The following is a 20,788-nucleotide window of genomic DNA, read 5'->3' on the forward strand; positions in this document are numbered from 1 at the left end:
TTTTTTTTTTTCTTTTTTTGTATTTACTGACTAAATGCTATGGCATTGTCTTTAAACATTAACAAGCAATGGAACATGGGCCCAGGGCAAACCGTGGCGAATTCGTGTTCCAGCAGTCCTCCTTCTTTAGAATTGATATTCTGGCTTCTTGCTTAATTCACAGCATCTGAGGAATGCATCAGAAGAAGGTGATACTGTGGCGTGGAGATACCAGGATTCCAAGTTCATTCCAGATACAGTCGGTGCAGCATTCACAGCAGACTCGTGAGTCTCTGTCCTGTACCAGACTCCATTGCAGGTGCTAGGGATACCAGGCAGAGGACACAATGTTGCCAGCTATCAGGAAGACCTGACGGTCAACAACTGTGCTTCCAAAACCACCTGCACATTAGACTTCCTTGGGGGTCGGCTGTAATATACCTGTGCCTAAGCCCCATCCTAAGCCAATGGAATCAGAATTTCTGGGCCTAGGGCTGGCACACCCATCTTTTTTAAGCCCCAAGTGCTGTCCATGGGCAGTCAGGGCTGAGACCCCCTGCTGGAGTAGAAGGATGGTACACAAGTAACAAAACCACAAAGCAATGGGCAAAGGTCAAGCTGCAGGTGGCAGGTGTGTGAGCTGGAAGTGGTGATACTTCTCTTCAGTGCATAACCACAACTCAGAACAAAATATTTGTAGGGATCAGGAAGCTAAGTGACCTGGTATTGAGCAGTAGGTAAACGCTGCATCTATTTATCACCACCCTCAAAAAAAACCTGACTAGAAATGGCAAATACCATTCATTAAATGATTATTTTTCCTGCCTAAGGGCAAACAAATAATCTTAGTTTTCTATATATACCCAAAATGGGATGTTGTATACTAAGTAAGATAAAGAATTTAATGGAAAGTTAATGTCTTTCCTAACCAGCAGGTATGAGAGAAAGGAAAATAAGAGAATCTTCCTGGTAACCATCAGGGGGAAGGAATTAACATGTTCTCTAAGACTATGTTAAGAGGTCAGAGCCCAGCACAGTGGTATATGCTGTAATCCTAGCACTTTGGGAGGCTGAGGCAGGAGGATCACTTACTCCCAGGAGATCAAAGCTGCAGTGAGCCGTGATCATACCACTGTACTCCAGCCTGGGCAATAGAGCAAGACTCTTTCTGAAAAATAAATAAATAGTCAGAATTTCCTGAAGTGGAACAGTAAAGTTGATGTGAAACTCTCTCCCTCAGATACCCTCTGCCTTTGAAGGTGGGCATTAAAAGGTTTAGACTGGGAAAAAAAAAGCAAATCTTTCTGGGTAATTAATTGACATTTATATTATTCATTTGAAGATCAAACTTTGCACCTTCCCTTGAACACAGGTGAAAATAACAGGAAAATGATAATTTTGTAAGGGCCAAATTATTACTCAGTGTGTGGGGGAAAATTATGTCTTTTGTCAAGTGATAAACTCTGATTTTTTTTTTAAAGCAAGGTTTGTGATCTAGTAAGCACTTTACAAAACTTAACATGCTCTATGAAAGTCTGTACACAGAGTGCGTAACCACACACTTCAGCCACACTTACTCCAGCACATTCTATGGCCCTCCATGGGGGAGCAGCAGCTTCCACCTACAGGATGAATGCAGATGAACACCTTTGATGCTGGGAGCAGCAGCCACCCATATCTCCAGATACCTGTCCCTCTGCTTCTGCCTCCTTGAATTTTACAGTTACCAACAGTTAATGATGATCAGAAAGGTTCACAGTTTCAGAGGCACCACATACTTAAATTTTTAAAGAAAGCAGTATTTTACAAAACACAAGGATGACTTGAGAACTGCAGGAGGATCTAGCAGCCCTTTGTTGGGAAATGAAGTTAACCAACAGGATCGGGTCTCAGAAGACCTTCCCGGCTCCCCCAGGACATGATCCCTTCTGTGAAGCAGCGGTTCTCAGCCCTTGCTGCTCATTGAAGTCACCTGGGGTGCTAGAATAAGACTGATGCCTGAGCTTCTCACTCTGTTGCCCAGGCTGGAGTACAGTGGTGTGGGTCTCACTCTGTTGCCCAGGCTGGAGTACAGTGGTGTGGGTCTCACTCTGTTGCCCAGGCTGGAGTACAGTGGTGTGGGTCTCACTCTGTTGCCCAGGCTGGAGTACAGTGGTGTGGGTCTCACTCTGTTGCCCAGGCTGGAGTACAGTGGCATGACTTCAACTCACTGCAGCCTCGAGCTCCTGGGCTTAAGTGATCCTCCTGCTTCAGCTTCCCAAAGTGCTAGGATTACAAGTATGCACCACTGTGCTGGGCTCTGACCTTTTAACATGGTTTTAGAGAACATGTTAATTCCTTCCCCCTGACGGTTACCAGGCAGATTCTCTTATTTTCCTTCCTCTCATACCTGCCAGGATCTCATACCTATGCCAGAGATTCCTGGGAAGGAGGGGCGGTGTATTTTGGAAAAGCTCTCAGGTGAATCTGAAGTGCAGCCAGGGTTGGGAACCACTGATGTAGTCCCAGATTAGTGACTGAAACGGGTAATAAGGGAAGCAGTGTCGGCAGCACACTGTACCAAACTCAAGGTCTTGACAGGTCCTGGGGTCAGCAGAGGGCAAAGACTTCATTGCAAAAGTAGAAGGTTTAGTGGGAGAAGATAAATAAGTCTGTGTCCAGGCAAATGTCCCCTTCTTGCTCTCGGCTTCCTGGCTGTCTCTGCCCTGCAGAAAAGGCACTGAGCAGGACAGGGAGCCTGAGGACTTAGACTTCACTTTCACATAAATGCCGGCTTTCAGGTCTCTCCAGAAGTTAATGACATTGTGTTGAGAAAAGCCACTTGCAAATGAAGTAAATCCTTGAAAGAGTCAGACAGTGGTGGGATTTGTAAGCTCTGCCTTACAGGAGAGCCTGCAGAGGGATTTTGGGTGATTTATGCAGGGATCAGGGTGCCATGGCCAAGGATCTCAGGGCAAAGGCCCCATGGAGTGTTTTGTTTGCCACTGCATGTGACTTTACACTGCATCTTCTACAGAGCTCTCCCAGGACAGATGAGTAAGAGGGTGGAGAAGCAATTGGGGTGAAACCCCAGCCTCAGCCTGATCCCATGAGGGGCTTTGCAGCATAAATTATGCTTCAGAGTTAGTGCAGCCTGGACAAAGGAGCTGCAAGGCTTTTTTCTCTACATGGGTTAGTCATCGGCTACCTGGGCTCTTGGTAAGAGTGATGCGGCGCCAGAGCCCAAGAAAGAGCAGCCCCTGGGGTCCTGGGGTGGAGAGCTCTTAGCAGCACAGCACTTAGAAGCTGCAAGGTGGGTGTGCAGAGCTGATACTAGGGATCCAGCGGTCTGGGCGAACACCACGGCAGGTACTCCAGAAGTGAAGCCTTGCCTCCTCCGTCCATCAGCTCGGCACCCTGTGTGGAAATGCAAACCATGATGTGTGCTTCTGCATTTCCCACCTCTGATATGATAGATGGCACCTCAGTGCTTTTCTCTTCCTCAGGGCCCATTTCCAGGCTGGACTGCAGTGGTGCAATCTCGCCTCACTGCAGCCTCCACCTCCCGGGCTGAAGCGATCCTCCCACCTCCCACACCTCCCACCTCAGCCTCCCAAGTAGCTAGGACTACAGGTGCATGCCACCACACTGTCTAATTTTTGTATCTTTTGTAGAAACAGTGTTTTGGCATGTTGCCCAGGCTGGTCTTGAACTCCTGGACTCAAGCGATCCGATCCGCCCACCTCAGCCTCCCGAAGTGCTAGGATTACAGGTGTAATGGCTCCCATTTCCTTGCCTTCATTGATTCTGGTTTTTTTCTCGTTGCTATCACAGTAGAAAATCTAGCATGTTGGGGAAAGGGTGTGACTAAGGGAAAAGAGACAGGGAAGTTACTTCGACTGTGACTAAGATGTTAGTGGCAGCAAGAGACAAGACACCCAACCACAAGGGAACCCCAACACCAGAGACTTTTTCTCATGTATCAGGAAGTCTAGCAGCAGGTGGTCCAGCGTTGGCCCTGTTGCTCAACAATGTCAGGGCTCTTGGTGGCTGCTCTGCCATCCTCTTGGTGGCAGAGTGGCTGCAGCAGTTCCTGGCATCATATCCTCACACCATAATATCCAAAATCAGGGAAGGAAGGACAGCTTCTCATCATGCATTGTTCTCTAGTTAGAAAGGAAAAGACTTGCCAGATCCAGCCACAGACTTTACAGGAGAAAGGATAGCCGGGTTTGCATTGGGAGGCTGGGAAAAATGATTATCTGGCATTTGAACTTCTGTCTGCCATGTCCCACAAAAGGAGAGGTGCTGGTTTTTCTCTAGTTATCCCTTCAGGTCCATCCTCTGTCCTTCTTCACCCTCTTCCTGGCTCCATGCCTTTGAAGGCCAATCCTGTATTTCATCACTGGGCTCTGCCTTTGGACTTATCATTGACTTCAGCCAAAGGGAGGAACCAGGAGAAGATGATGGGAGGGCCGGGGGAGAGGCTGGGTGTTTCTTGCCTACCAAATGCCATCTTTACCCAAGGCCATGAAGACACTGCCCTTTGTCACCTTCTGAGGCATTGTTTTGCCTCCGATTTAGACCTGCTGCCCACCTGGAAGTGATTTCCCCTCTGATTTTTGTTATGAAAGTTTTCAAGTCTACCGAAACGTTAAAAATAGCTTAATAAACACTACTATCCTTTCCCTAGATTAACCAGTGGTTAATGTTTTGCCACATTTTTCAAAATATAGATATAAATAGATAGGTAGACAGCTCATTCATTGAGCTGTACAATTTTGTTTTATTCCCAACCATTTGAATGTTTTAAACATTTTGACATTTCCCTCCTAATATTTCATCATGCTTCTCTTAAGGATAAAGCCATTCTCCTAACATTCCACAATTAACATCAATTCAATAATATCACCCAATTAGACTTTTTTGCTTAAAAAATACTTTCTTAATAATCCCCAATATTTGATATTGTTTTGCAGTTGACAAAGCACTTTCACTCTCATTATTTCCTTTCATTTCCACAGTAGCCTCTGAAGCAACTGTGATCAGCTCCCTTTCTAGATGAGGAAAAGAATCAGAGAGGCTAAGTGACCCGCCAAGGTCACACAGCTAATGTGTAGCTGTCTGGGATTCAAAGACAGGCCTTCCAACTCCAAATCCCACACACTTTTGATGGCATTACAGCCCCTTCTCACAAGTGCATTAGTTTTTCTAGAACTTAGACCCCTAAACACTTCTTATATTTGCCCCCCACCAACCTTTCCAACCTCCAAAAATGAGGATCCCCTTTCCAGCTTCAAAAACAATATTCTAGCAATGCTGGTGATTCACCTGGGCCTCCGTTTGATGTGGGAAAATGCTAGGCAACGCGTTTGGACATTGCATTTTATTTGAGCTAGTGTGATTGATTACATGGTATTTCTTAACTGCATTATGCCTGATTCTCCTCTCATACCCTGGGCTCAGAGTGAAAGAAAGCTTCCCTCTGCAAACCCTTGGGTTTATCCTCCTTGATGGGGAGGACCTGGTTTGTACTTTTCAGTAAGCAGGTGAGAACAAGTGTCCTTGAAGCCAGCAAGGACAGGATCTCTGACTCTCCTTGGTTTACCAGGTCTGCCTCGCAGCATCTCTCAAATCAGTCCATCCCTCTCCTTCACCATTGCTGCTGCACCAGTTCAAGCCACTTCGACTCTTGCTGGGAAAGCGCAGCAGCCGCTTGCGTGGTCCCACGTGGCTGAGTGTCTCCTCCATTTAACAGCTGAATCTCATCAGCTGCCGTTCTATCCAGATCCTTTCCGTAGTATCCACTACATGGAGTAAATTACAGTACCACGTGTGGTGGGTGCGCCTGTAGTCCCAGCTACTCGAGAGGCAGAAGTGGGAGGATCACTGGAGCCCAGGAGTTCAAGGCTGCAGTGAGCTAGGATTGTGCCACTGCACTCCAGCTTGGGTGACAGAGCAAGACTTTATCTAAAACATAAAATAAAATAATAAATTAAATTAAATTAAATATATTTAAAACACACACACACACACACAGTAGAAGGTGTGCTGTGGCCTCTGCAGCCTATTCAGTCTGGCCCAGCTGGCCTCACTGCCTCCTCTCATGCCACGCCCCCTTCTCACCCTAAGCTCAGTCCTCGTTTTCCTCACACAAGCCTGGCTCCCGTCTCAGAGCCTCAGGGCCCGCTTTCTTCCCTTCCCCTCATTTCCACCCTAGTCACCTGCTGATGCCTGTGCATCCTTCAGACCTCAGCTTAAGCACCGCCCCTGTAGCCTGCAGCTGGATCCCATAAATATTTCCACAACGCCCTGCACTTTTCCTGCATGCACTCCAGCATCTTTACACATAGGTGCTCAACAAATTGTCCAATGACTGAATTCTCACAATATCTCTAGAGAAGATGGCAAGGCTCAGAGAGGAGGAGTCACGCCTGAAGCCACACAGCTGGCATCAGAGCCAAAGCATGAGCCTCGGTCTCTCTGACCCAGAGCTGCCACCCTTGCTGCCTTGGGAAGAAGGAAGCCCTCTCTGTTTTATCCTTGGGTTGCCTTGGAAAGGAGGGGCCCCTTGCTGCCACTATTGTCACAGGACAGCTCCACTCCCACCTTTTCTTCACATCTTCTCTTTAAACCACACACATTCATTCATTCATGCATTCATTCCCTTTATATTACCAACCATTTATTCATCAAGTATTTATTGAGCATAATTATCTGCATGGCACTGTGCTAATTATAATCACGGTCATATTCACCGCTGCTGAGCAGAACAGTCAGGGCTCCCACCCTCAGGGAGTTACCATGTAGTAAGGGAGACAGACAAAATCACACAGAGGAATGTGCGCCTGATTGTAGCCCAACGGGAGCGCCACGAAGTAGACCAAAACGGCAGGGTGATGGAGAAAGCCCGGGACAAAGTTCCCCTCTTCCTTCCAGCACAATCTGAGTCCCACTCAAGCCCCCCTTGAGCCTCAGGAGAAACCACCCCGACTCCCAGGTCCAGAGGAAACCTGACTGGTGATTCCATCCCCTTGCCAGGATGACTCGGTGAAGGGCACAGGACACATTTCAATGAGGCCAATGAGACAAAGGTAATTCTGCTGGGGAGGCAGGAGCTTCAAGCAAAGTGTCCTTGCTTGAAAGGAAGAGCCACGGGAAGAGGCCTCTCTCCTTCCTCAGGGTGTCACCGTGTCTGGACGTGGTGCCTGGAAGTGCTACAGCCACTCGCGCCTGGCCTGAAGACTAAACCAACCTCCAACACAGCCAACAGAGTGATGGAAAGAACCAGGACCCTAATGACACCACTGAGCGGCTGTAGCAACAGAGCCCTCTGACTTCCCGCCAATGTGAGATGATAAGATACTGTTTAATTTCTCTCTTTTTATAGCCAAAAGAACCAAAATGAACACAGAGACGTGAGCCACGCCTACTTCTCTTACTGCTCCATCCCCAGCTCCGACCACAGTGCGTGGCACATGGTAGAGAGCCAATAAACATTTGAAGAATGAATGGCGCATGTTCAGTGGGATTTTCCGGAGGCAGACCTGGAGACAAGGCTTCAGGTACATGTGTTGTGTTAAGGAAATGCTCCCAGGGGACAATAACAGAGTGGCAGAAATGGGACAAGGGGGCCAGGGAGTCAAGCACAGGGAATCAGTATCCAAACAAAGCCCCCTGGGAGTAGCTTCTACCTGATCCCCAGGGGAACTCTGGGATGTCAGTGACTCCTCGGCATTGTCCTGGAGGCGAGGGAGCTGGGCTTTCCTAAGCCCCTACTCCTCAGTCTCTGGTTAAGCGCTGCCCCCAGGGACTTAATCACCCAAGCACTTCCCCAAGAGCAGCACCTGCCGACCACTGAAGGCACTGGTACAGTGAAGCAACGGAAGGGATCAGAGAGGGTTCAGGTGGGGCACAGCAATGTGGCTGAATAATAACTATACTAATTCATAGTGTTAATTCTCTAGCAATGGTAATGTGTAGGCAGCTTCTTGTCTACAAACGCTTCCACCATATCTCTCCTGCAGCCAGGTGAGTCTTTTCTGCTGCCTACACAGAATGGCCACAGAGTGTCCCCAGCTCTTATTAAAATGGAAGAAAATGCCTTTGCATTTCGGTATTATTATTGCACTTTACGACTCATCTCCAGGTCCTCTGCAAAACATTGAAAGCCAGATCATAATTTGATGATGAAATATTGATTATGCAATTATATGCAGAGGTCTATACTATAGAGATAGAATTCCCACCCTGCAGTATCTTCTATTTTAAGTCAATATGAAGATGGATGTTTCCCCCCAGGCAAATTTTGATAAGATACTTGTGTCAATACAAAAAGACATTAATGCCAATGCGAATCAATACCCGCTTATTGGTCTGGGTTGCTTCTTCTCCACGCAGCAGCTGGCTCCAAGAGGGGTTTCCAAACACCAGCAGCACCCAGCCAATCTGCATATTTCTTCATTTAAATTATGAGAGTGGGAAATGACAAGGGAATGGTGGGTTGGCAGAAGGCTGCCCATACTCACTCCCAAATTGAGAAGGGAATGAAAATAAAGCCAACGCAACTTGTCAACAAATCTGGGAGAAGCTTTATTACCATCATTAGCAGTGTGCTTGTCCTCTGCTGCTTCCAAAAAGAATAAACTTAAAATGACAGAAGAAGAGCGGTCTCCATCCTCGCTGGGTTCTTGGCGTACAGCGGGGACTGGGCTCATCTCGACTGTGCATCTGCTGCATTTCCTGCCCAGCCCCCACTGCCACCTGCAACGCCCTATATTTAGTGCTCCTTTAAAATCTCATTTATTGTCTTCCATTCCCACCAGAAAGTAAGATCCAAAAGCATGGAGGTTTTGGAGTGGGAGGTACTTTTTGTTCACTGCTGAATTTCCAATGTCTGGAAGTTAAATTAATTTCCTTCTGCTTCATTCATTCTTCTAACAAATTGAGCAACTACTATGTGACAGGGCCCTTCAGATTCTTGGGATACATCGGGGAACACAACAGACATTCTAGTGGGTGATAGGGCAATAGAGATAATAAATAAGTGCCACATAGAGAACGTTAGAAAGCAGTCATTGCGGTGGCTGAGCGCAGTGGCTCACGCCTGTAATCCCAGCACTTTGGGAGACCGAGGTTGGTGGATCACCTGAGCTCAGGAGTTTGAGATCAGCCTGGCCAACATGGCGAAACCCCATCTCTATTAAAAATACAAAAAATTAGCCAGGCGTGGTGGCAGGCACCTGTCATTCCAACTACTCAGGAGGCTGAGGCAGGAGAATCGCTTGAACCTGGGAGGTGGAGGTGACAGTGAGCCGAGGTCATGCCACTTCGCTCCAGCCTAGGAGACAGAGCGAGACTCCATCTCAGGAGGAAAAAAAAATGAATGGCTAGACTGGAGTGAGTGTATAATGATTGGACAATTAAACAAGTGAGTCTGAGGATTTCAGAGGCCACCTTGCCCCGCAGCGAGCCTCTCCCCATAAGAAGAATAAGCAGAAATTGATCCAGTTTCTCCCTTCGATCCAGCTATGCCTGAAACAACTTCTACCCAACATATTTTCAGTGCTCAAGGTGGTATAATCCCTTTTAAAAATCACTTGTAACTGAAATAATCCTGATAAAACACTAAGACTCAAGTGCGCAGGACACCTGAGCTGCTGTGCCCACTGTGGGATCTTAACGATGCCTGCTGGTTGGTCCTGGGGCAGTGGAGCATTCAGCCTCAGAGGGCGAGGAATCCATCTTTGCAGGGGAGGCCTGGACAGCTGACAAGTGAGAAGGAACCTTTCAAATTCGCAATTTTCAAGTGTCAGAAGGATATTGTGCCGCTCCTCTGACACCTGGCATCTTAGGCAGGTGCGCCCCGTTTTCCATCAACACATCTGCTGTGTAAGGTGTGGCCTTTGCACTCACAGGATCCGGAACCCACACCTGAGAATGAGAACTCCAGGTGTTAGCTTCCCCAACAAGTCACGTTAGAAGGACCAGACAGGCCCCTTTGCTTCAATTACGCAAGTTGGTGATACAGCAGTTTCAAAGGATTCTATTCAATTCAACAAGCGCTTTAAGCAGTGGCTCTTCAAGATGCTGAAGGGTTGGAAAAACACATGATTTGGTCTGTCCCCTTAAAGAGAAGATACCCTACTGGGCAAGTGACTCTTTAATTCATTTCATTCACCATGTGTTCCATGGTAAAGGCAAGACACTAGGGGCTAGGATGGAGACTCCTCAAACAGGGGAAAGACAGAGGTTTGCATGTGACTACTTTGTGTGCAACCATTTGTTATTCATTCAGCAAACATGAAGTAAGAACTTCCCATGTGCCCCGCACTCTTTGAGGCTCTAAGGACACAGCAGCCAGCAAGACGGTCAAGATCCCAGTCCATGTAGAGCTTATGCCCTGCTGGAGGATAAAGAAAATAGACCAGGCATGATGGCTCATGCCTATAATCCTAGCACTTTGAGAGGCCAAGGCAGGAGGATCTCTTGAGCTCAGAAGTTCAAGGCCAACCTGGGCAACATAACAAGATCCTGTCTCTACAAAAAACAAATTAGAAATAAATTAGCCAGGCATGGTGGTCTGTGCCTATAGTCCCAGCTATTCTGGAGGCTGAGGTGGGAGGACCACTTGAGCCCAGGAACTTGAGGATGGAGTGAGCTATGATCACTGCATTTAGCCTGGGAGAAAGAATGAGACCCTATCTCTAAAGAAAGAAAAAAGATAATAAAGTGAAATTCATTTTTAAAACAGTGATTTCTGAAATTGATAAATGCAGTGAGAAAAATATAGTGGGATACTACAATGAAGAGACGCTGGGCAGTGTGGAGCAAGATGGAGTAGTCAGGGAGGGCTGAGCTGGGTGGAAGTGGCGGGGAGGAGCCAGCCTGCAGAGAAGCAGGGTGTGTGCTCTGGCAGAGGGAGCAGCAGGGCAAAGGCCCTGGGCAGAAGCAGGGTCAGGATCACAGCTGTGTGGCTAAAGCTCAGTGGGCCAGGGCGAGAGTGATGGAAGGTGAGATCACGGTGGGCCGGGGCCAAACCCTGCAGTGCCTGACAGCCATGGCAAGGATTTGGGGTTTTATTCTAAGTGCATCTCAGAATGCCAGCACCTTTATCTCGGGGTGATATTGCCATACTCCCACTCAGATAAATTAACATTCTCACCTTAACAGATCACTGGGTAGAGACAAGAAATGTACCGAGCCGTGCAAAAAGAAGATGAGGAGGGCTATACGGTTCCTCCAGATAGGAACCATGGCCCTTTGTTTTTTTAAAAGAAAAAAGTCTGCAGATAAGTACAGCTGAAATAAAGGGGGCCACAGTAGAGGACAGAACAAGACCACACAATGTGCACAGCAAGGAGGGAGCATTCATTCTGAGTGGAGAGACAAGAGGAGGTGGGGCCTGGGAGGACACAGGGGGCGCTGACCCCCTGAGGCAGGGAGAGATGTGCCTTCTCTAGGGGTCAGTGGGTTGGGATGGTGGTGGGACAAGTTCCCCAGGGAAGACCTGGGCCAAGGGCTGGGGGTGGGAGTTGGAGAGGAGAGTGGGGTCTTGAGAGCAGATTTAAAGTTAAGTGGCCTCCGTGGACCCCATGTGGCCCCGTCAGCTTCGACCCTCCTGGGAATTCCTGAGTCTGAGCCTGGGCAGTTTTGTCCTGCCTCTGCTGAGCACCTGGGCCATGGCAGCCATCAGGATGCAGGAAGGTGGGGTTCCAGCAGCTGGGAAAACACGAACCAAGTTCATTTCTCTGCAGCAGCTACAGTGATCATGAAAAGAAGTAACTGAAAAGGTCAGACACACCCTTCGCCTACACAGCTCATAAGTCAGGGAAGAAGCAAAGCCTGAGTCTTCCTCAGAAGGAGAGTAAATCCTCTGCCTTGCCAAGGCCTGCAAAGCTAGGCTCAGGGCCAGCCTGCCTAGGGGAGTGGCTTCTCCTGCTCCAGTTCCCAAGGCCCTCTGGCTTGGCTTTCTGAAGAGAGAGAAGTCTAGACGAACTGTGCCTCTAGACTTGAAAGGAAAGGTACCTTAGGAAGGGAGTATAGGGTTGTAGTCAAAAGAATGGGCTCTGGACTCATAAAAACATCAGTTCAAATTCAGACTTCACCACTTATTTGCTGTGTGACCTTGGGCCACTCACACAACCTCTCTGAGCCATCATTTCCCCTCTATATTGTAGGGTTGATAACAGTACCCAAACCGTAAGTCACTGAGAGGATTCAATGAGAATCATACACGTCAGATCCTTCTCTAAGAGTCAGATCAATGCCTAGGCTCCCACTGCATATTGGCTGTGGTTGTTATCTTTATCATTTATTATTATTAACACTTTAATTATACCAGCCTCCAAGATGACCTCCATGATCCCTTCTTCCTGGTATTCATGCCTGCTATTTAACCTGAATAGGGTTGATCTATGTACTAATAGGATATTGTGGGGATGGCGGAATGTGACTGCCAAGGCTAGGTCCTGAAAGGCGCTGTGACTTTCACCTGATTCTCTTGGGTCACTGGCTCTGGGGCAGGGCTGCTGTCATGTCATGAGGACACTCCAGGAGCCCCATGGAAAAGTCCGCATGGTGAGCACTTGAGACCTCCTACCCACAGCCAGCATTAACTTACCTGCTCTGTGAACGAGGCAGCTTAGAGGCAGATCCCCTCTACCCAGGTGCAAGCTAATGAGGGAGTCTGAGCCAGAACCACCCAGCTAAGCTCCTGAATTCCTGACCCACAGAAACAGTGTGAGATCACAAATGTTCATTTTTTTGGAGCCATTAAATTTTGGGGTGATTTGTTATACATCAATAGATAATTAATACAATTATTATACTGAAAATTTTTCATTAGGATGGGGCCACTAATTAGGCAGCTCTGGCCTTCAGGCTCTGTCTAACCCAATAGAAGTCAATTATTTTTGTGCCAAAGATCCCTGAAAGAGATAGCATCTTGTTTGGGTATCACCTCCTCCATGGAGCCTTCCTGAGCCTTCTTGGCCAAGTCAGGAGCTTTTCTCTGTGTACCCACATTAAGGCTCCGTGTAATCCTCTACCTCACTGCATTGTCATTCTGGGACCAATCATGTTTTCATCTATGCTTTGGCTACTGGAAGGCTCAGACCCAAATTTTCAGGCCATTGCAGAAGATTTAATTTATTCCCACCCTGGTTTACTCACCTATTTGCTTTGTCCTGTTTTGTGTTCCTTGTATAAATTATCGCACATCCTTTGTGAAACGAGGCAGCATGAAGCAATTCCTCACTGAAGGTCCAGGGCATGGCAAGAGAACTTGAGCTTAAGATGCAGACATCACCTGCCGGCAACAGGCAGTAACCTCTGAGTCAGCTTTGATGTCCGCTCCCCGGATCCTCACTTCTCTCACAGCGACCTCCTCTTCTCCTTGGATGGGGATGGGATGAACACGCTTGATCAGCCCTTTGCTATAAATGCCTGACCTCTCTCACTGCACCAGGACTGATACAGTTTAGTTATCCAAACTTGAGGGTGGCACTTGTGAGGCAAAAGCAAACCGACAAGCTATCCTAAGAGGAGGCTAGCAGCATGAGGAAGGGGCTTGCTGTCCCCTGTGCCAGCGCAGAAAGACCAGCCCAAGGTGCCCATCCCACTGTGGGAGCAGACTCAGCTGTCACTGAACCTGAATGCAGGTAACAAGGGCTGCAGCCTGAGCATCTCAGAGCCCAGAAGCAGAGTGTTAGCACATTGCTTCTAGCAATATCTGGGCCACAGTGGGGTCTTGGTTCCTCAATGGGCCTGAATGGATCTAACTCTGGGAAGTTGGATCCCAACAGCCATCATAGTTTGCAGACAATGTCGTTAAGACCATCCAAATGACTCCCTAACTCCAGTTTTGTGCCCACCAAGCATCCTTCTGATTTCAAATGGGCTTCCTATACCATGCGCAACTGGGAGAGTGTGTGAGGACAGAAATGGGGCCAAATGATTATTTCCCTTGGCTGTCACATTTTTCATTAATAAACTAACTCTCCAGCCACACATACACACACAGCCTCTTGCTACTCCAGATCCTCCATTCACTGTGAAGGCAGTCATGGGGATGATGAATTCCATCTCCCAGGTGTGGATTAAACTGTGTACTAGGGGAGATCTCTGTAGTTCCATTCCGCCCCTCTTAGTACATCAAAGCTCAACAGGATCAGGTCAAAGCTGGAAGGATCCTGAGAGCCCCCTGAAGTAATGATTCCTGTGCTGAGGTTCACAGGAGTAGCATTGGGGCCTGTGAATTCTTGGCAAAAATTCAGAAAACCTAAGGGAATCCATGCATTAGCCGATAATGAGGCCATGCAGACTAACTAAAGCATCAGCCACCTCATTAAACTGGGAAGCTTAATACTGTTTTTATTGCACAATCATTTCTAAATGTCTTTTATTAATAAAATTGGGGAAATGAATTTGTTATTCTTTAATAAGTGCAGTGTGTTTCGCTGACAAAATTTTTACAAAGATGGGGATCAATGGGTTGCAAGAATACTAAAACGTGTTCTCGTTCTGCAGGGTGGGAAGCCCCTAAGCCACCACCCACTACCTGTCATTTTACAAAAGAATGAGAACCCGAGGAACAAAAAAACCATATTTTCCTCAAGCTTCACATTCCCTTTAAACTCTTAGGATATCCTATCACAGCTAGATTCATGAGAGACAATCTCTCTAGAGACTGTTTTCTTTTTCTCTTAATTCACTCAAACCTCTGGGAATGAGAAGTCTAGCCCTTGAAGGCTACTTTTGGTAGAGAGGAGGAGGAAGTTCAATATAAAAAAAGGAGGACAGAAGATGGAAAAGAACACAACTACGTCAATAGTTTCTCCACATTACTTGATGTTCAGAACCATCCCATGAAGAAGGTACAACATTCTCTTTCTACAGACCAAAATAATAACTTTTAGAGAGGTGGAAAGACCACCCAAGGGAACACACGATTAGACAGAAAGCCCAGTTCTGTCTAGTGTTTAAATCCCAGCCCATTCAGCTACACTGCTCTGTAAATATCATCCATTTCAGCACTGCGGACAGAGGCAGAGCCCTCAGTCTTCCCTGTAGGTGGGATGGGACAGCGAAGGTGGGAAGAAGGGTCCTGAGTTCCAGAGAAGAGATGCATCCACCAAATGACCTGAATGATGAGGGGGGAGCCAGAGCTCAGGAAGGACACATCATGGTCATCTTTTTACCTCTGTATCAAATTGAGTTCCGTTTAGAACCATTTTCTAACCTCCCACTAAGGATGTAAGACAGGACAAACACTGTCATCTGTAAAGTGCCATTCTCAGACTGCCACCCAGAGTTTGTAAAAGGCACAGATGAATCAATAGGTGGGAAAGTTATCTGGAATTCATAAAACTTCACTGTTAAGGAGACAACGATCACAGACAAACCCCTAAATCAGTGGCTTAACACAGTAAATATTTTTTCTGACTTGTGTAAAGCCCCAAACAAGGATTCTTGCCTGTCACAAGGCTTGCCTGGCACTTGTCACGGGGCACACTCTGGCACCCAGGCACCCTGCTCCTTGTTGCTCTGCCACCTCAGACGTGGCTTCTAAGGTCACTGTATTTATCTGTGTCAAGCCAGAGGAAAAAATCATGACTCAGCAAACCCAGGGAGATTTGTACGAGCTAAGCCTGAAATTGGCAAACATCACTTCAGCTCATACATGGAGGGCTGAGAGTGCAGAAAGATGAGGAAATGGGTCTTACTGAACAAAGAACCACAGAACCACAGAACTGTGTCTCCCTCCTGTCCAGAGCTGAGAAGTTGCCACAGTCAGAAAGTATGAGTTCCATCTGAGAGTTTAAGAGCAGGAATAGATTAAGGACAAATCACATAAAATACCTTGACTCCTGGGCTTGCTGGATGCATTCAGCCTAAGCCACCCCTATCTGTGGATAATCTTGGATTTCCCAACTGGGCTTCTTGCATGCTCTGTGGTAGAAAGTCAGAGGACATTTTTTGAAGTGAAAGCTGTTAGATCATGAGATTCCCCAGAAAGATAGGTGTATTTCACATTATGGCGATTCTAATTAAGCCACCTGGCACAGGCCTGGGAATGTGTTTATTAGGATTATTTCAGCTGCAAGTGACAAGAATCCAGCTCACATAGTCTTAAGCAAGAAAGGAAACATATTGATTCCTTTAACTGTGCCACTGTCGGGCACAGCTGGATGCAGACACCAACAGTCTCATCAGGACACCCAGCCTCTCTCCCACCTCTGACCATTTCAGGCAGGCTCCCCTCATGGGTCAAGGTGGACACGTAGCTCCAGATACATCTTTTTATCAACAGCCTCAGAATAGCTTCTCTTTCTCAGTAAAATCCCACAATGTATCCCTTGGCACTCATTGTCCTGGCTTGGTCCCATTCCTATCCCTGAACCAACCACTGTTACCAAAAAGGTGGTATCTTCTGATTATCGAGGCCTGAGTCATAAGCCCACCCCTGAGTCCGGGATTAGGTCCAGTTTATGCAATGCGCCTGAGCTAGGTGTGGGGCATGGTGGTTCCCCAAGGACAACTGGGGTGCTCTTCCTAGAAGAAGGGGGGCAGAGAATTGTTGCCAGGCCAGCATCAGCAGAAGAATCCTTATGCACTAGGCTGTGGGAGGCTCAGAAAGGCATGGGAGCCCTGAGGCCCTCACAGGGTGTGGGATGGTCTTTCAGACCTTCATGGGGGTCTCTACTCACCAACCTGCTCAACCCCTCCGGCCCACACCACGGGCCGCTGGAAGGTGCCAGTCCACTGATCATGTGTGATTGCCTTCGCTCTCCTGCTTTCCTTTGTCTGAAGGCCAGGAGTGGATTTGACCCCTTTGCTCAGACCCTCTCAGTGACCCTGCCCCCACAGGCTTGCCCCAACCCCACCCTGGCAGGGCCCAGTGCTTGGCTGCCAATGGCATCAAGGACATTAGCTGACAGTGACTTGAATCAGGGGTTCATGGCTTCAGGGTAACCCAGGAACACCTGAATCTGAATTCATCAGTCTGCACCTATGAATGTGAGTGCCTCTCCTTTGCCCACAGGAAAACATTCACAACTTTCATCAAATTACTCAGGGAGACTTATTCTAAAGAGACTGAGAACCACCAACATCAATTTTGGCTCCTCTGGGCATCTGTAAATAGCTTCAGGGTTTTAAGGTGAAATGTTATGTGCCGTATTACGCATTCCGGAGAAGCAGGAAGCAACAGGCCAACTTGAGATGAAAGTCTCAGATCGATGTTTGGAATACAGGTTGATATGATACGATGCCCAGTGAGGGAGACGAAAACACATTCATGTTCAAATTAGTTGGGGAAATTTGATGGGATTCTTTTTTCTGCAGAACTTTTCAGAGCCTTTAATATTCTAACATGCTTTGTGATACTCTAGAACGGATTAGCATAGGCAATGTTTCCCAGACTTACTTAATAAAAGCCTTGTTTCTGTGGGAGTTTCATTTGGTTTGTGGCATCTTATTACACACTTCCTGAAGGCGGATTCATGGACTATCGATTGGGGAGCCCTCGTCCTCATGGAATGTGTGTTCATGGTGGTGACTTTGAGTTTGTGCCCTTGTGAAGCATTCTGACAGCAAGCATCTGAACACTTTCAAAAGGGGGCGATGTTTAGGAGAAATCACTCAGCCTGAGTTAGAACAAACACCGTCTCTGGTGTGTCTTGGTGCCTGGGAACCCTGGAGTGTCAGAGGGAGGAGTGTGCACACTGGAACCAGCAGCCTGGCGTTGAGTCTCGGCTCTGTTGCTGAGTGGCTATGCACCTCTGGGCATGGCACTTAACCCTTCTGAGCCTCAGCCTGCCATCTGTTAAAAAGGGCTTGATGTGAGGATTGAATGAGATCATACAGGGAACACAATGTCTGGCACTTGGAAGTGTCCACCATAAACAGCCAAAGCAGTAAATGGCCCATCCGGGTTTGGTCCCTTTACCTTCTGCCCTGGCAGATCCAGGAAATGCTGCCACGTGGCTCCTGTTGCCTTTACACATCCCACCTGATCCTGACAGCTCCCCACAGCTCCAGCTCCTTTGCTGGTGCTCCAGGCACCTCCAAACGTGGTGAAGCCCTCTCCCCTACCCTCTTGTGGGAGCTGACCAAGACGTCCACAGCGGGCTCCTTCTCACCTGCATGGGCAATTTCCTTAGGACACTTTCCTTGCTCCCGGCACCACCTTGGGCCAGCAAGCCCCATGGAAATGGATGCAGAGGTGCCACTGTTTGCTGATAATCATACACTGTCCTTAAGGTCACCCTTGGCGATCTGTCACCAGGAGCGGACAAACCCGCACTGCGTATATTCCATCAGAGCTTGTTTATATCTGCATCTGTCATTGCTGATCACATTTGAATGGGTTTAGTCTCTATTTTAAATAAAAGATTTATGCCTTAGCTGTCAGAGCCTGCCTTTATTTGAAAATTTAATCTTGTTTCTAGGAGCCTAGATTAACTTATTAGATTTAGGCATCCCTCGTGTGTCTCCAAGAGAGGAGGAGTAGACTGTCCTCCCTGGTTCGGCCCTGCACACCCCAACAGTGAAAGCTAAGAGCTGGAAGGGCTTCTTCACCAGCCCACCCAAGTTGGATAGAGGCCCCCGTCTCAGGCAGCTTTGTTGGGCAACTGTGTGTCCGGGAGTGTTTTCTTGCACCCTCCGTCTCTGGGTCAGCTCCCAGGGCCTGTGCTCACTGCAAGGGACACCCATCAAGCCAGCCCTTTCTCAGGCCTCAGGACAGACCCCCATCGGGGGCCCAGCTTGTCAACATGGGCTGTGCCAAGGAGTTCTGAGCTTCCTTTGGGTCTGTATTGTATCTTCCACTCCCTCAGAGCTCCCGCCCTACTGCTTAGACCACATGAAGCCGTGGGGCCCTGGGCAGCCGCTTCACTTCCCCAATCTCATCTGCAGGTGGAGACAGTGGCAGTGCCCCCTCCAGGCTGCTGCGTCATTCGGTGTAAAAGCAGGGAGGCACTTGAGAGCTGCTCTCTGCAAGTCTGTTGCTACTTCAGCAGGTGCAGGTGGGCCATTACCTCCTTTAGAGGTGAGGATGAACTGCCAAAGGGAGAAGGAGCTTCTCGGCGTCACAGTGGAGTCAGGGCCAGGCTGCCCACACAGGTGTCCAGACCTGCACCACTGCCACGGGCTCTGCCCCACCTTCTCTTCCCTCTCCTTCTCTCCTTCCCCTCTCCCGCTCTCTCCCCATCTCTTTCTCCCACTCCATGCTATAGACTGAATGTTTGCATCCCTCGCGAATGCATCCTTAACCCCCAACGTGACTGTGTTTGAAGACAGGGTCTTTAGGAGGGGACTGAGGTTAAATGAGGTTGATCCGATGGGACTGGGTTCCTTATGAGAAGAGGAAGAGTGGTCGCTCTCCATGCAGGGACCACCACAGCCAGGCAGCAGCTGCCCACACGCCCCAGAAGAGGCCTCCGAGGCAACTGCTTTGCCTTGCTTCACCGGTATCTTGATTTTGACTTCTAGCCTCCAGAATTGTAATAAATAAATTTCTGTTGCTTACGCCCCCGAGTCTATGGTACTTTGTCATGGCAGCTCCAACAGACTCAGATGCTCTGCCTCCTCCCTCTCATTCCTTCCCTCCTCCACCTCCCCAGCACCAGCGGTCCCGGACTTTCCCGTTGCAATTCTGCCATCTGCTGGTCCATCTCAAGATAGCAGGCAAGGTCCATGCCTTGGAGCCACTCGGTCTCCTTTAAGACAGCCCAAAACAAGCATGGCCCTTCCTCAGCCAGCAACCCCACCCTCGACGCACATACACACATGCACATGCACACACACTCACACACACGCACACACACGCACACACATGCACAAATGGACATGCGCACACTCATACATGCATACAGGCACACATACATGGTCACACGCTCACACAATACACACACACACAACTTACACACATACAGACACTGCACACACACGTGTATGCACACACCTACACTCACACTCATACACATGCACACACGCACACACATGCACAAATGGACATGTGCACACTCATACAGGCATACAGGCACACATACATGGTCACACGTGCACACAATGCACACACACAACTTACACACATACAGACACTGCACACACACGTGTACGCACACACCTACACTCACACTCATACACATGCCCACACACAATTACACACCTGCACATTCTTGCACATGTGAACACACACAGTCACACACTGGCACACACACATGCAGGTTCTCACACACACATTCACACATGCAAACACACTCATAAGTGTGCATACACGCTAATACACATTACACAAACACCTACCACCCACCCCACTCACATATCTCACACACACACACAGCCAAGGATGCACCAAGCTGGCTTCTCACCCTCCCCCGCTTTGCCCTCCTGCACACATTTCCCCACCCACCTCAATTCCTAATGAATGAGCAAAACTCTTTTTCTGTCAAGCATCTTAAAGTCAGGGCCACAGTCGACTCCTCTCCTTATCAACCTTCATTGCCACCCTCTCGGTGCCTGGCACGCAGTAGGAGCAGACCAAGTGTTCAATGACTAAAGAGCAGTTCTGTTTTGGGGACTGAACTGATTTTCATCTCTTTGGGGTGACAAAGCAATACTCTTTCTCAAAAAGTGATATTTTATTCATTGTGGATTTTTGGCATAAATTTTGATTTTTAAAAAAATATTGCATTAAGGAAAGTGAGCATTCAAACAGATACTCATTCACCTATGTTCCTGGCAGTGTTATTCATGACAGCCAAAAGGGGTCAACAGCCTAAGTGCCCATCATCGGATGAAGGGATCAACAAAGTGTGGTCTATCC

At 48.1% G+C, this 20,788-nt stretch overlaps 1 long non-coding RNA gene across 1 annotated transcript; it reads left to right on the top strand.

Moving 5' to 3' along the window:
• Positions 1-11,985: 11,985 nt before the first annotated feature.
• LOC135277200 (uncharacterized) lies at positions 11,986-18,365 on the top strand. Its single transcript, XR_010344771.1, has 2 exons — positions 11,986-14,966; positions 15,006-18,365. It is a non-coding gene; the product is annotated as an uncharacterized LOC135277200 (long non-coding RNA).
• The last annotated feature ends 2,423 nt before the right edge of the window (positions 18,366-20,788 follow it).

This window comes from Aotus nancymaae, unplaced genomic scaffold, assembly GCF_030222135.1.
Source record: "Aotus nancymaae isolate 86718 unplaced genomic scaffold, 86718_ANA_hifiasm-v0.15.2.pri h1tg000030l, whole genome shotgun sequence".
Taxonomy (NCBI): domain Eukaryota; kingdom Metazoa; phylum Chordata; class Mammalia; order Primates; family Aotidae; genus Aotus; species Aotus nancymaae.